The sequence below is a fragment of the Sus scrofa genome, chromosome 4 (genome assembly GCF_054392235.1).
Source record: "Sus scrofa isolate SSC_HxYL_T2T_F1_AM1 chromosome 4, Sscrofa_HxYL_maternal_Yorkshire_Landrace_v2.0, whole genome shotgun sequence".
Taxonomy (NCBI): Eukaryota; Metazoa; Chordata; class Mammalia; order Artiodactyla; family Suidae; genus Sus; species Sus scrofa.
In genome coordinates this window covers 22162449-22179569 of record NC_139386.1, presented here as the reverse complement: position 1 = coordinate 22179569, position 17121 = coordinate 22162449, and the positions used below count along the sequence as shown (strand labels likewise).

The 17121-nt window shown below is 44.9% G+C and overlaps 1 long non-coding RNA gene across 1 annotated transcript in view; it reads right to left on the bottom strand.

Annotated features, from left to right (window-relative positions):
* Positions 1-17121, bottom strand: part of LOC106509989 (uncharacterized) — a 195107-nt gene that overhangs the window by 166075 nt on the left and 11911 nt on the right. Inside the window, exon 2 of the long non-coding RNA XR_002343142.2 lies at positions 1352-1413. This is a non-coding gene — a long non-coding RNA (uncharacterized LOC106509989). The remainder of the gene's footprint in view (positions 1-1351; positions 1414-17121) is intronic.

The window sequence follows — 17121 nt, the reverse complement described above, 5'->3', positions numbered from 1 at the left end:
TTAATGTAATTTTCTAGAAAATGTCAGTGAGCTTAGCCAGCAATCCTGTGGACTTGCCCCCAAACAAATGTGGAAAAGACGGGGAATGCAATTGCTTTGATTCTATGGTTAACATTTGGGACCAGGTCTATCATGTTCAGTGACTGGAACTTCCCCCATCAAAGGGCGCCCTGATGGCTTCAACTACATGGCTCAACATCCACTGTGAAGTCATAAGAAATGGAAGACTCAGTCGCGCCAGTCCGCACACAAAGAATGTACCTATCCGCCTGTTTCTCTATAAAAACACAAACCAATATGCACAAGTATAATTGATATTATAAGCTATAAAGGGTTGGCAGGCGATCAATGCCAGGTGTGGCAGCCATGAGAGTATATCTTGTAGACGTCTAACTTCAGGGGGCATAATTATCCAAGGCATCCAGCTCTGAAATCTCCTGCTGCATTTGTGCTGAGGCCATAGTTCCTGTGAGCTGCTCCTGCATCAAAGATACAAAGGCCAACCTATTCCTAGGAAACACAGGACTCCTGAAATGCCAAATGGGATTCTTTGACTTACCAACAGACTTGCTGGGGTTTTCCCAGGCTAGACAGCAGTCTGGGATGTTTCTGCCCAACCGACTCTCCTTTTCTTTACTCGAGATTCAGATTTGCATCACAGTCTGTCAACTCTCCCAAGCTTTTCCAGCTCCCTCCCCTCTTTCTGTAATACAGGTGTTTCTCCTCAGAAAACTCTTGCACATTTAATCCTGTCTTGGCATCTACTTCTTGGGGAATCTGGACTAACACACCAGGCAACATCAAATACCATGTTCGAGAAAGAACACCACACTGGAATGTTGGAAACCCACACCACTGTCCCAGCTCTGACCCCTTCCAGTGTGTCAGACCATGTCTCAAAACCTCAGTACCCCATGTGCCAAATGAATCATCATGATTAGATACCTAAATGCCTCTACATCTTGGATGCTACAGACCTCATCCTGCCACTTATGACCACAGGGCCACTGGCATCTCAGCATGGTGACATCTCAAATGAGGAGTCTCATTTCCACACACAGCCTTTGCCAAGAGAAAGCTAAGAGTTAGCCATGCCTTCTGCGGGTAATGTAAGGGTGTCCTTGGACTGCACCCCCCTGGAGAACTGCATGAATGGAACCTGTATTTTATAGCCTAAGCTGCTCTATGAGAGCCTCAAAGCAAGGAGCTCACCTTGAAACCAGAACACCAGAGTGCTCCTCAGTTTGCAAACATTCCCTCTCTCCCTCCTCTGGAAGAAATGAGATGGGCCCCTTCCCAGCCTCCCTACAGCACTGTGTCAGACCTGTCTCTAAGGGCTTAGCACGTGTACCTCACAAAGAGTCTGAAGATCCTGGCACATCTCCGATATATGGCAGATTTGGTTCCAGAACACTGCAATAAAGCAAACATCACAGTAAAACAAGTCACATGCATTTTTTTTGGTTTCCCAGTACATATAAAAGTATGTTTATGACTATGCTATAGTTTATTAAGTTTGCAACAACATGTCTAAAAAACAATGTCTATACCTTGATCAAAAATACTTTATTGCTAAACACTCTTAACCGTCATCTGAGCCTACGGTGAGTCATAGTAGTAATGTCAAGGACTGCCAGTCATAGATCACCATAGCAAACATACTACAAGTATTGCAAAAGTTACCAAAATGTGACACAGAAACACAAAGTGAGCAAATGCCATGGGGAAAATGGCAGCTATAAACGGATGAACAGTAAGATCCTACTGTATAGCACAGGGAACTATATTTAACATCCTGTCACAAACCATAATGGCAAAGAATAAGAAACACAGACAGATAGCCAAATCACTTTGCTGTGTTGATCACCAGAAATTAACACAACATGTAAATCAATTATACTTCAATAAAAAAATTTTAATAGGAAAAAATGGCCTCTATAGACTTGCTTGATGCAGGGTTGCCACAACCTTCAATTTAAAATGGGGCAGGGGGGAGGAAGTATCTATGAAGCACAGTAAAACAAGGAATGCTTGTGTAATTTAAAATCATCGGTGAGCTTGTGAGACATTACATCAGTTAGAATTAGATATGGCCACCTATGGAGAGAAAACCCACATGCACAGTAGCTTAAACTGTGTTTTACTCTCTCACAGGAGAAAAAAAAAAAAAAAAAGTCCAGATGTAGACAGTCCAAGGCTGACAGAATGATTCCACAAAATCAACAACCTGATTCCATCAGCCTTCTACTCTAGTATCTATTGCTCCAAGGTAGCTGCTAGAGGTCCAACCATCACATTGAGTTCCAGATCAAAGGGTAGAAAGCAGAAGAAGGGACCACTTTCTCTCTTCTTAAGCACATTTTCTACAATTTTCACCATCACTTCCACTTGCATCTAATTTATTGGCCAAAACATACTCACTGACCTGCAAGGAAAGCAGGAGAATATACAGAGTTTTAGCTGATAGTAATGTGTTCAGCTGAAACTCGGGCTTCTTGTTACCAAGGGCAAAGAGGAACAGGATATTAGGAGGTAATTAGCAGTTTCTACCACAGAGATTGATAGGGAAAACATGCCTGGAGGAGTGGGAAGAAAGAGGATTATAGAGAAGGGAATGAATCTGAAGCGGAAAAGATGGATCACTCACAATTTGTGGGGGACATAGTTTGTGTTTGTCTTAAATTTTTATCACAACCAAAAAAAAAAAAAAAGATTTGGCAATATGGCAGTATTTACTCTATCTAAAACCAAATACGAACATGCCTTATATTATACAATATATGGAGCTAATTCAAGTTACGTTGTTATGATTCTAACATATTTTTATAGTGTTTTCTCTAGGAATCAAGATGTAAAGTCACCACATGGATTTGAGCTATCAGAAGAGGGCAATTGCTTCTCTGCACAACCCCCACCACCCCCACCTCTCCACCAGGGAGTCAGATGGTCTTACAACATAGATTTCCTGGTCCTCTAGTTCCCCACCTGCAAAATGAAGATGGGGTACCATGCAGATTAAAAATCATGTTTGAAGACCAGCCACTGCAGGTCTGGCTCACAGCTAAGTGCTCAGTAAAGACTACTATTATTTCTATATTGTTATTTCTGGCCTCCACTTCTAAGTGGAGGTTCCCAGAGAGGAAGAATCTGTCTTCTTTGTATTTCCTCCTTTTTTGGTTTATTGAATTGTAACGTTATCAAAAAATGAGCAGAAGATCTAAACAGACAGTTCTCCAAAGAAGACAAACAGATGGCCAAGAACCACATGAAAAGATGTTCAACATCACTCATTATTAGAGAGAGATGCAAATCAAAACCACTCTGAGGTACCACCTTATGCCAGCCAGAACGGCCATCATCAAAAAGGCTACAAACAATAAGTGCTGGAGAGGGTGTGGAGAAAAAGGAACCCTAGTACACTCTTGGTGGGATTGTAAATTGGTGCAACCTCTGTGGAAAACAGTATGGAGATGCCTCAGAAAACTACACATAGAACTTCCCTTTGATCCAGCAATCCCACTCCTGGGCATCTACCCAGAGAAAACCAAGACTCACAGAGACACATGTACTCCAATGTTCATTGCAGCACTCTTTTCAATAGCCAAGACATGGAAACAACCTAAATGTCCATCAACAGAGGAGTGGATCAAGAAGATGTGGTACATATACACAATGAAATATTACTCAGCCATTAAAAAGAACGAAATACCAGCATTTTTTGCAACATGGATGGACCTAGAAACTATCATGCTAAGTGAAGTCAGCCGTACAATGAGACATCAACATCAAATGCTTTCACTGACATGTGGAATCTGAAAAAAGGACAGACTGAACTTCTTTGCAGAATAGATGCTGACTCACAGACACTGAAAAACTTATGGTCTCCGGAGGAGACAGTTTGGGGGGTGAGGGGATGTGCTTGGGCTGTGGGATGGAAATCCTGTGAAATCAGATTGTTGTGATCATTATACAACTACAGATGCGATAAATTCATTTGAGTAATAAAAATTTTTTTAAAAAAAGAATTGTAACATTAGAAAACAAATATTTTTCTATTAAAAAACCTGGTTGTGTCCCATTAAACATATTTAAAGCTACATGCACAAAGAAACTATTTTGAACAAAACACCAACAGGTTTGGAAGGGAACTGTTGGGGTAGTTACTAATTTGTTCATTTACTCAACATTTATTTGAGAACCAAGCATTGCAGACACAAAAAATGAAAATGGCACGGCCCTGTATTCACGATGACTAATCTAAGAGGAGGCACAGACAGAAGAAATCGTGAGATGTAATAATAGCTACAAAGAAATATAAATAGAGCTATGGGAGCATAGAGGAGGGGCCAGTGATGCCCAGGAGAGTCAGAGCCTCCACCTCAAAACATGCAATTTGAAGTGGTGTTTTGAGGAACCAATAGGAGTTTACTAGATGGGAAAGAAGGGATTAATAACTAGCCCTTAAGTATTAGATCTAGAAATCATGAATAATCAGGAGGGAAATTTTGGTTGATGCATTGAATCAGTGGATAAGATGAAATAAATCTCTTCTGGTTGGAGTGGGTATGGAAATGGGAGCTGTGGCTGCCATCATCATCATCTTCATCATCTCCCGCCTCCCTCCCCGTCTGTCTGTCTCTCTGTCTGTCTGTCTGTCTCTCTCCCCCTCCCTCTCCTAAGTCATGGTTTGGAAGCCAAGCTGCAATGAGGAAATGGAAGCTAAAAACAGGTGGAGAGAAGAATGGAAAGGCAAGAAGAACTCTGCACACTGATGGAGCAGAGTTGAAAATGGGCAGAGGATCCAGAACATCCTTCTCCCCCTACAGAAAACAGACCCCATAGGGAACTCCGGACCCTGGGGGAGTCTAGGATATCTGGATGACCGGGAGAAACGTGTCCTGGAAGAACTGGGAAAAAATTTGAGGAAGGAAATCTTAAAAGAAAGATGCAAAGCGTTGCAGAGATCGCTTGCACTCTTTCACCATGATGCTTTCAGAATTCAGAGCTCTTACAGTATGTGGCTGTAACAACACATAAATGTGGAGATGAGCATCTCCTCCAGATTGGTGTTGAGGAACGGGAACTTCTTACACCTCTTGCTGGGCCAGCTTAGCTCCATTCCTGTCTAAGTGATGCTTTTTAATAGGCTGGCATTCATCTTACTCTCATGAGTTTATTTTATCACAGACGCACTGAGGAGGAAAAATCACAACTCACCACAATAGAGTAAATATCACAAGATAAATGACAACATTGGAATGGAAACCACTTAGGGACTCAGAATGGTCAGAAGCAAACAGTTTTTAGACTATTAGCTGTTAAAGGTTATGCCTTACGTCACCCCAAAGGGTGTTCCCCTAGATTTATAGCATGATCTCCAGGAAGATTTATTGCCTTCTTAATTTTTTCCCCCATTTTAACTTTATGAACCGTCAGCCTGGAATTCCTCCTAAGTCATTTAGGAATGAGAAGCTGCTGGTTTTTAAGAAGCGCTTATGGTAGTACATTTTCTGCAGTGCTAATATTCTTATCATGAATCAGATTATAATGCCCTTGAGTAAGAACCAAATCATCTCCCATTTGCTTCCCCAGATTCACTCTCTAATCTTTTCCACTCTTCTTGTCCGTCCCAGGAAAATGACCAGCACAGGCACAGAATAAGCGCTCTTGCCTTTGGTTTCCACTTGGGCACAGACCCAGAAGAACTGGCCAGAGGCTGGAGGGAGGGTCAATGGAACTTCAACAGGGATGACATTTATCTCATCAGAACAGAAGCACTATGTATGCTCAGGCAGGGTTCGGCTCAGCCTCTCTTATTCTACCCTCCACCACAAGTCTCAGCGAAAGACTACTGCTAGCCTGGATTCTCAGATGAAAAGGCATATGCAGGTCACTCAAGCCTAGCTGAGCCTAGCAGAGCCCAAATGAACCCCATGGAGCCCAGCAGAGTCAAGCTGAACAACAGCTGGTCTACACCCAGGAGGTAACATGCACAAGAGATGAATGTTTGTTGTTTTAAGCTGCTGTGATAAGTGTTACCACAGCAAAAATCAACTGATACACTCTCACTGGCCCTTCAGACCTAGGAGTTTGACCAGTACCTACTGCTACGAGGTATGCTCTACCTAGTGTGTGATACACCTGGGGATTTCCTCATGCCCTCCCAAGCCTTGATAAATAGTTTCCTTATTAAAGACTCCTCCATCTACCCGATGTGATCACATCTTCTGTTTCTTGCTGACACCCTGACTGGTACATGTCATATATAGAGCTAAGAATATTAGAAGAAACCACAAAGAGGTTTGCTATAGAGCAATGTTTGCTGAATTCTAAGAATAAACAACGAGAAAAAGAAGGTTGGGTGGGATGAAGAGAAGGAGGAGGGATACAAGGAGCATAGGAGGAGAAGGAAGAGGAGGGGAGGGGAAGGAGAAGAAATAATAATAATAATGGAGGTGAAAGGAGGGAGGGAGGGGGAGAGGAAGAAGGTGGGGGCAGGGGAAGAAGGAGAGGAAAGCTGCTTTTGAGGCTTTACTATGTGCCACACATTGCACTGAGAACTTAAAAGATAATCTTATTCCATTCCCACGAAAACCCTAGGTCCTATCAATCGTGCCCACTTTATAATTTTTTTAAAAAATGAGATGAAAAAAGAATAAACAGCCTTTTTAAGGTCAACCTCAGAAAAGTCCAGATAGGAGTGGGTGGTAGGAAGCCCTGAGAGCATCTGGGAGCGCCTTGAGGGATGGTAGAGTCTGCTGGTTACCCAAGGCTCTTGACCAAGGATGCCAGAGAAACTTGCCAGCCAAGGGAAGTACATCGACAGGTAGAATTTGCAAAACATCAACAGATAAGCAAGACTGTTCTTGCCTTTACACAATGTGAATCTCTGAAGAGCTGGATTCACTTCAGTTCTGGGGATTTTGTGAAAGAAGCTCCCTGAAACTGCCAAATATGTACATGAGCTGAGCCCCTTGTGATGCAGGGCTCATACACGGCACTGCAAAACAAAGCTTATGCCAGGGCTCTGCTCTGAGCGACAGATTAACATACAAGCTCCCATTGTCTCTTAGGGATTTATTTCTGCTTCAAAGTTGTCCTCACAGAGGTGACTGCTTGAAAAAGACCTCCACTTTGCACTGATCTTCTGGTCATGTGCTGTCCACCCATGTGTCTTCCTGGAAGTCTGCCACTAGGAATGAAGATGTGCCAAGATTCAATTAAAGATTCAATGAGCCTTTCGGAGGAAGCCACACACAACCAGCTCTGCAGCATCCCAACAACCACTTATGAACTAGCAACATGTTATCTACACGCCGCTGCTTCCACTGATGGATCTCTGACCTGATTCCTTTCAGTTTCATCTTCTTGACTGCAATCACCTGTGCCAAACTCCTTCTCTTCAAAGTTCAACCTCCTTCCTTATGGAGTCCTTGTCAAGCCGGGATGAATGGCTGGTTGAGAAACATCATCTTTATTGATGGCTTGATACGAGCAGCTCTGATCCTCCACAACCATGAGAACAAGGTATCATTACCCCCATTTACCAATGAAGAAACAGAATCAAGGGGTCAAGGAACACTGTGGTAACACATCTCCTGGTCTCGACAGTCTTTCCAGCTCTGTTGCCATCTAATGTTCCTGCCCCTGTATAGACTGCCTGCAACCCAGCTCCATACCAGCCATACTCAAGGCCAGAATTGTCTCCAGGAATGGGGAAGCCTCGTGGATCCCGGCTGGCTGCCTATGTTCAAACATATTGATATTCAAAAGCATCTAATGCCCTCCCTGGGGGAAAATTTACTTCCCTGCCCCACTGGCAGCAGCCTTGGCAGTGCCACTTTTTCTCCTGGAGAAACATAAGCAAAAGAGACGTGTTCCATTTCCAAGCAGAGGCTTTAAGAGCCAACTGAGAGTTTGCCATTCTGTTCTCCTGTCACTACAAGCAACACGACTTCCAGGGTAGAGGTAGTTCCATCAGTCTGAGGCATGGGCTGAAGCCACCCACGAAGGGCATAAAGCATGAGTGCAAGATAAACCATTGGCTTGTAGGTCACTGTCATCATGTCACTTGTCACTGCAGCATGAACTAGCCCATTCAAGGCTCTGAAACTCCCAGGGGAAGATCCAGTGTCCAATGTTTGTTATCTTTTTACATGCAAGATAAATACTCAAGTGGGCCAAGAGTCTAGTCAGAATGCATTGTGATTGAATCCTGACTTTGCCATGTGCCATCTTGGTAAGTTGCTTAACCTTTCTGAGCCTTTATTTCCTCATCTGTAAAACTGAGAATAATGTCTACCACATACACATGTGGAGTGAAATCTTAAAGAAGCAGAAAATGTAGAGGCCCTCACTGTTTCCGGTACTCCATAAACATCCCTCCAGCCTTCCTCCATCCCTAAGGGCAAGCCCAACCTGTGTGTGTTCATGTACCCAGCACACCTTCTCCAAATCCTCATGCATCTCCCCCCTCCCTGTAAGCCCTGTCCTGTCCTGTCCTAATGACTCATGTTCAGACCATCCTCTGCCCCCCGACTCTTCCAGACTTCGCTTCTCTTCCCCTTTCCTCTCCCCAGCATCCTGCTGTCCCCTGCACACACAACGAAATACTCATCTTCCTTCTTCCCTCTTCCAGCAACAACCATCTTAGTCGAGAGCCCCAACCTCCATCTCTGCATCAGTAATCATCATGGAAATCCTTAGCACAGCTGGATTTTCAAAGCCAATGGTTAATCGCAGGGAGCTAAGGGTGACCCAGTGGTAGTTTTAAGTATTTAGAGTGTGAAATAATGAAGGTGCTCATGAGCAGACAGCCTGAAAACCAGTGCACAAGCCCCCTGAATGGCTTCCAAGGGTTCTGATGAAAGCTCCTCTCCCCAGCTGGTAAGGCTTATGCTTGAGCTGGGAGGCAGATCAGAGCCCAAGACCACCCCAGGGAGACGCTAGGCAGGGAGGGCGCATCCTCAGCCCACAGAAGGATTTTGATAACTCCCCTAGTTACCATGGCAGCTGGACTCAGAAAGGATCACACAGGAACTAAGCAGCACAATCTTTAATGAGGTGATGACCTTGAGGGTTTAAGTCTCGCTTCACCAGACACAGTGGTCCCCTCAACCCCATCACCATTAATGAGTGACCCCACTGATACGCCTCACACAAAGAATAGGCCTACCCTCCCATGGATATAGAGGGATCCTGATGGAATATGTCATAACCCAGCTGCGTGTTCTGAAAGCTCTGAGAACACTCAGTCCGGGCCCCCATCATACCTTTCTTTGCCTTATCCACAAATTTTTGGACCACAGCGGGAAGAGAATATGTATGGAGTATTACAGTGTTACCTTATCACATGGGTTTATCTGCATGGAGGGAAGTTTCCTGAAGAATCTTCAACTTTTAAAATGCGGCAGTTTTTTAAGTACTTACTCTAAGTCAGCCCTGGGGACAAAGCAATGAAAAATTCAAGGTTCTTGCACTCAGAGAGTTTACCATCCAGGAGGGAAAAACAGAAACAAACTGGCAATTATAACCATGAGGAAAACCCAGAATTGGGGGGGTGGGGGGCAGGAATGATGAAAAGTGTTCATCTTGTGACAAATGCTCCATAAAATATTTAATGTAGATGAATTTTTTAACTGTGGAAATAACAGCTGGAACAACACACCAAGTACCTTCCTACAACAGGGCATTTGCACATTCTGTTCCTCTGTGGAGAATGCTCTTCCCCCTGTTACTGGTGTAGGAAGCTTCCTGTTGCTACTGTAACAGATTTCTAGCGACTTAGCAGCCTAACAGGACATAATCGTGTTCTCTTACTGCCCTGGAGATTGGAAATCTAAAGATTCCTGACCCTCCCTCATGTCACTCCAACCTCTTACTTTGGTCATCATATCTCCTATGACTGACTTTGACCTTTTGGCTTGCCTTTTATAAAAATCCTTGTGATGACATGGGATCCGCCAAAAAGACTCAAGATAATCTCCCCATGTCAAGTATTTAATCACATCTGCAAAGTCCCTTTTATAGGACTTTGCATGTAAGGCATGCAAGTCACAGGTTCTGGGGATTAGGGTGTAGGCATAACTGGGGGGAGGGCAGACATTATTCAGTCTTTTGCAACCCTCATGACTCCTGTTCTTCAATTCTCTGCTTAGACATTACTTATTTCTTAGGCTTTCTTGGCCAGTCTAGCATCAAATAGACATACTCCCCATACCTGTGGCATTCTCTGTCTTCCTTACCCTGATTGATCTCCCCTTCATTTATCCCCTCTGAAATGCTAAGTCTTTACTCACTTATTATTAATTCTCACCACCACTAGAATGTTAGCTGCATGAGGGCAGAAACCTTGTTGCCTCTGATGTTGCCAGAGCCTAGAACAGTGCCTGGTACTCAAAAAACATTTGTCAAGAAATGAAAGACTCTAATCTATAGAAGAGATGGCACTGATGATGAGAACTCAGCCCTGCAAAGGGGTAATAAAGAGAAAAGGTGGGCAGGGAGGGCTCCAAGCAAAGAGAAAACATAAACAAGACAGGAAACATGGTTAGTTCCAGAAACATAAAGAGGTCTGATGTCATTCTGAAGTGGACACTGTTGGTTGCCCAACGATAATCCATTCTCCCATTCCCCTTCAAATGGAGCCCCAGTTTTGAGCAGAAACCTCTACTCACATACACACGCCCCACATACATTGACCCCACGCTTTGTTCGTTATCACACAGACCCTGGTCCAATGGGCTGCATTTCCCAGGTTCCCACATCAGCCTTTGATTTGACCCATGGAGGTGCTGGTAGAAGATAGGAAGTGCTGTGAACTAAATTATGTCCCTTCTGTCATATATTAAATCCCTAACTCCCAATGTGACCGTTTTTGGAGGTGAGAGCTGTAAGAAGGGTAAGGCCCTAATCTGATAGGACTGGAGTCCATATAAGAAGAGACACCAGGGTACACTCTTTCTCCACACACAGGGAAGACCATGTGAGGACACAGCAAGAAGGCAGCCGTTTGCAAGCCAGAAAAAGAGGGCTCCCCAAGAACCAAAGTTCCCCTGATCTTGAACTTTTCACTTCCAGGACTGTGAAAATAAAAGTCTGTTGTTTAAGCTACCCAGGCTGTGCTATTCCATTATGGCAGCCTGCACACACTAAGATAGAAAGGAAAGAGAACAAAAAGCCAGGATATTTCTCTCTTCTTCTCTGACTCAGGCAGCTGTCTCATCAGGGGCTCCAGTTGGACAGGCCCACATGGTCCCTGCTTCTGTCAGGTGAACACGGCCCCATCTATGGGCTTTGTCACCATACCTATGACTCTGCTGGCTAATTTCTGGGTAGTCACATCTTCCCCTGTGGGCTTCTCTGCTCTTCTTTACCTGTCTCATCAATTCCCTGCATTCAATCTCTTCTGTTTTAAGAACTTACAAGGGTTCCTATTTTCCGAGTTGGACCCTGCTTGACATCTCTTATGGCATATAAGGTGTACGTGGGGAAGCAATACCAGAGAACATTAGAGGGTACTGCCGGGGCCAGTTCACCAAGTCCCCTGCCCATCAGATTGCAGGGGGCTATGTCAGAGGTCCAGGTGGGGCTTAACCAGGGAGCAATGCGAAGTCAACACTGAAGCATTTGAAGCAGGGGAGGGCCATTATCAGGGCTTCATTTTAGAAAGACTGTGTCACAAAAGACATCCACCTACAGCACCTGGAGAGTATTCTCTGGGGCTTACATTTTTGTCATGGTTCTCTAACACTGTGTAGAGACTACCTAAGATTTTTCTTCCAAAAGAAATTACAGTGGGAAGGAGAGGAGAGACAACACAGTGATTACAAGGCGAGAGCTGGCCCTACCCCTCACTGTCTCCGGACCTAGGCATTCTGGCTCATAAATTTGTGTCTAACTCCTAAATCTTGACTAAACTTGACATGGTAGGGCATGCTATGGAAACGACAGTGTCCCCATTTCCACCCTTCTTCCCTCTGCAAACCCTGAATTCTTGTGCTTAAAACCCAAGAAGAGCACAGGGCTGAAAAATGCAAGCCAGAAACACCCCAGTCAGCACTATGAATATAGGATTTATCAGTTCCAAATAAGAATGTCATATGGGTGATAACAGCAAATACCAGCTGGTAGCAGTAACTCAAAGGGCCCACATCTTGGTCTGTACAATCAATCACATAAAGCACACAGAGGCCAATATTTGTTCTTTGTCATCCTTAGCAAAAGTTCTCTCTCTCTCTCCAGTGTTTTCTCCCTCCCTTTCCTCAACCCTTTCTTTCTCATTCTTTTTGTTTGTTTGTTTAATATTCTTGGAAACACTTTTCTGCCAATCACTGTCAGCGGCTACTCAGGCCCAGGAAAAGCAACAGCAGATGCACAATGAAACGTACCGACTTGGAAATGAGCTACGGAGGGTGTGTGGGAGGGAGTCTTCCTTATGAGAAAGAGCAGAAAAACACTAGATGCTAACAGAGCCTAAGACAAATTATAATCTAATAAGAATCATTCTTCAGGTGCAGAGATGGGCAGAGAAAGGAATGGAATGCTTCATCACACAGAACTGATTTCTTTTAAGTAATATTCAAAGTGTTATTTTCCTCCAAGAGAAAGCCACTGAGATTTATACATATTGCTAGTATATGCAAGGCAGAAGAAGAAAAGACAACAGCCTGTAACAGGGGCATGGAGACTAAATGGAAACAGACAATGTCAGAGCTCAAGGTGGAGCCTCCTGTCCCTTGAGGCCAGGAAATCATCTGAGATGCTCTAACTACAGATGTCCTTGATTATCAAGGTCAGAGGTCTGGCTAGGTTGGAGAGGTGAAAGAAAACAGGTGTTGTGGACCCTGGCCTATTTAAGAAATCAGCTCAGGTTTGTAGAGTTTAAGAAAAGTCACAGGAGTTCCCATTGTGGCGCAGTGGAAACGAATCCAACTAGGAAACATGAGGTTTGCAGGTTTGATTCCTGGCCTCGCTCAGTGGGTTAAGGATCCGGCACTGCTGTGAGCTCTAGTGTAGGTCAAAGACGTGGCTCGGATCCCGAGTTGCTGTGGCTCTGGCATAGGCCGGCAACTGCAGCTCCGATGAGACACCTAGTCTGGGAACCTCCATATGCTGCGGGTGCAGCCCTAAAAAGACAAAAGACCAAAAAAAAAGAGAGAGAGAGAGAGAGAGAAGTCATGGACTTGAGAGGGCTCCTAGGAAATGTGGGATATGCCCAGATCCCTCTCACTCAGTCTGCATGAATCTGTTCGTCAGTACACAAGAGCCATCCCTTGCCAGCTACACAGAGCCACCCACACAGTGAGGACTCAGCAGGGCCCAGGGCTGGGAGGGTGGACAAGACACCACTGGCCTCATGCTCAGACTCCTGCTGTCAGTCTCCAAACATCAGAGTGACAGTGTGTCTGTGAGGTATGCTCGCAGGACTAGTTTTATAACCTATTTTGGCATTTCATCATTTTTTAATACAGCAGAGATGAATGGAACCTCTCCCCAAACTGAGAGGCCCTTGGTATCAGTGACTTGATAAATAAGACATCAGTAAGACATGCATGGCCCAGCACCCCCCAGGAGCAGATGAACCCAGACGTCTTTGATACTTTATGTACAAGGTCTCAGTTGGGTCTCCTTAGAACGTATGCTTGGGGTGGGAGTGGGGGTCTTTTTCCTGGAGGGAAAAAAAAAAAAAAAAAAAGTGCAACCATTGAATCTCAAAGGAAAGAACAGAAATAATTTTTTTGTAAACTCCAAAATTTCTATGACATTTTGTCAGACATCCTCTCCTTCCCCCTCCATCCCTCTACCCCTCTTCCCTCTTCCTCCCCCTCCTCCCAGGAATGTCCCTAGGCCCAGCCTCTCTGCCTCTCTAGAAAGCTGTTCTGGCCCCTCCTCACCCAGCCAAATCCTGCATGTCTTTCCAACCTTAGCCCTGGGAAATCCCTTCCTCCAGGAAGCCCTCCTACCTTTCACAATAGCAGACTCTCCGTGTTACCATCTTGGGGCCTCCTGTACTTCTCCTCCATGGCTCTAGTGGTGATTGAAAATCACTGACAGCTTAGGGCACCATTTGTGTCATGCTGGTCTCCCGGTGCAGACTGCCAAGGCCACGAGGGTAGTATGGCAGCCCCTCAGGCCTCCTGCTGCAGCGAGGATGAGTGACCGCCATCCCCAGCCACTGTGCTCTGCATCCACCATGGCACTGTGCCAAAGCCCTGCTGTCCGTGGGCTGTTTCCAGCCACTGACCAAGGTCAGCACAGAATGCAGGCTGTTCTGTCAAATGTGGGACTCCTCCAACAGGTGACTTTGTTTCGAGGGCTCCCTGTCCACTCTCCCAGGGCTTTCTTAGAACCAGGCTGACATCTAAGACTTGCTACCCAGCACTCCTTCCTGCCCTTTCCCCTTTCATGAGCCCAGGAGAAGGCTCTCCCCATCCCTTCTGCTCCCTCCTCTTTCTCTCCCAAAGGGCATCTGCTTCCCTAAGGACTCGCACTGACACAGACAGGAATCCCTGCTTATTCCCGACTGTTCCCCCAGAGCTGGAACAAGGCCTGGTGTACAAGAGATGCTCAATTAGCATGTGCAAAATGAATACTAGCCTGCAGACATGGTGACGATCAGCTGAGAGAGGGGGCAATGAGTCAGAGCTCATCCAAGTCATCCTCTGGGGAAACCACACCAGGGAAGTGCCCTGTAGAATCCATACCAGTGCCCCATAGAATCCATACCAGTGCCCCATTCCTCAGAGCCTCTGTACTGTGAGAGGGATGACACAATGGCTAGAGGAAAAAGCTGTTCCCAACACCACCCACCACATCAGCGCCAACAGAGCTACGTTTTACTGAGTGCCTCGTCTGTGTCAGGCGCTGACTACACACAATGTATAAGCATTAACTTACTGAATTCTCACAACAGCAGTACAGGACTCATCTTACTCCCCTTTTCAGATGACAAAATTGAGGCATGGTAAATTAGGACAGTTTAAGTTTTGCTGTTGTGATAGAAACCCTTACATTTTGGTGGCTTAAAACTATTGTACGTAAATTATAAGTTCTCCCTGACATCCCACTCCTTCTTACCGTTCAGAGAAGGAGCTGATAAACCTTTTAGAACAGCACGAGGGACCTGAGTGGCCGAGGTCCTGCCTTGTTTGGACCTTGCATCACCTGGAACATCCATGACTTTACTTGCCAGAGTCAAGTGTCAGGGACCTGACGTCATAGTGATGGATTTACTCTTGCATTGACACTCCCAGCTCTCACCAGTTCTGGTAAAACCGAATCAGCTGGCTTTCCACCCACAGAGTAAAGCCCATTTTTGTCCCTGATGAAAGCTGGCATCAACCCTTTCAAAGACGAGTCACTTTTAGTCTTCACATTACTACTGTGACTGTGTCTAAGAATCCCCTTACTCTGAGCTTGTGGTTTTAGCCAGGCAACCAGGAAAGAGTCTATTTTTATTTCAGCCTTCCTTTTTTTTTTTCCCATTAATAAACACTAAAATCTCCCTATCTCCCAACAATTTTTAGACTGGCTAGTTATCCCAAGTGACCAAGAAAATTTGATGGCACTTCCCTTTTGGCAAATGCCAAGACGGGCAAGTTACAAAACCAACAGATTCTTTTTTTTCCCCAAAAAAATATGAAATTAATCCATAACATTAAAAAGTGTATTCAAACTAAAACTAACGCTCCCATTCCCCCAATCCCTCTGGGGACACTTTTAAGGTTCTGATATGCTCTCCTAGCTGGTAACCCCTGCCAGAGACTGAGGTGACGGGATAAGACATTTTCCTCCAACCCTGGACTCGCTTTAGTAAAAGTGCAGGCGACACGTGATATCACAACCATTTGGATGGGAATCCATTTTGGTTCCGGGATACTTCTCCCCTGAGAGACAACCTCACTACGGGCCACTCGGGGGACAGAAGCAACCAGCTCGTGAAAGAAAGAACAGGGACCGTGTTTCCACATTGTCCGGCTTGTCTTTGACAGACGGCAGCTTTCCGACTCACAGCTCTGATGCTGCCAAACTTCTTTCGCCCTGAAGCAGCATCTGGTTTCCTGATTCTAGTCTTTCCTTTGTCAGAACGCGTTCCCTTCCAGCAGCGGCTAGAGTCCCTCTAATGTTCCTTAAGCCTAATTGGAGTCGGGGGTCTGAGAAGTCTCAGCTGCTCTGGAGAATCAGGTAGTCCCAGAGAGGGAGGCCCGGGTCCTAGGACCCGCCAGTTGTGTTGGCCAGAGTCCTGGGTCCAGTGAGTTGTGATCGGAGCCAATCCCATAACCAATTTCAGTACCTCAGTTTCCCCACCCATAAAACCTAGCTCTGGGACTTGGGGAGTCTTAATGAGCATTGGCCTTTCCTGGATAAATTAACCAGGTGCCGGAAACATCTGTGGCTGGAAGCGGAGTCTGCTATATAAACAGAATCTAGTATTCTTATACACAGGACTGCAGCTAAAGCTCAAATACCAGCTAAGCCTGACTTCATCCTAAGTCCTATTTAGTAAGCCTCCTGGGAAAAGCCAAGCTCTTCTCCTCTAGACCAGGTTATATTTGAGAAACTCACCTTCTCGTTTCTCTCACTCTATTCTACTCAGGACAAAGGATTTTCTTAAAAAGTGGAGGAATCAATAATTCTTCCAGCAAGCACCACTTTCCATTTAAATCATATAACAATACTCCAGAAATAGATACCCCCCCAGAGGATATATGTTCCATATGAACATAGGGCTTATTCACCCCAATATTTCCAAAGTACTGATTCATAGAGGATCCTAAAAAAGGGCTTTTTGAACAAGTAAATAAATGAACAGACAATAGCCCTAGAAAAATAATACTATATGTTTGCATGGGCTTTAGACTACTTTTACAGTATCTCCTTCCATGCTGTCCTCAGTTTATGAGCTTATTAGGGCAGAAAATATTAAGCCATTTCACAAACCAGTGGACACATGGAAGTCAACCTGACATAGCCAGGTGCAGATCAGGTCTCCAAACACCCAATTCAGTCTCCTTGCTTTTACAACTCACTGCTTTCCTCTGTCTAAACTAAGCGTCAGAAAACTATAGCCCTGCAGCCAAATCCAAGCCATCACCTGATTTTTGTAAATAAAGTTTTATT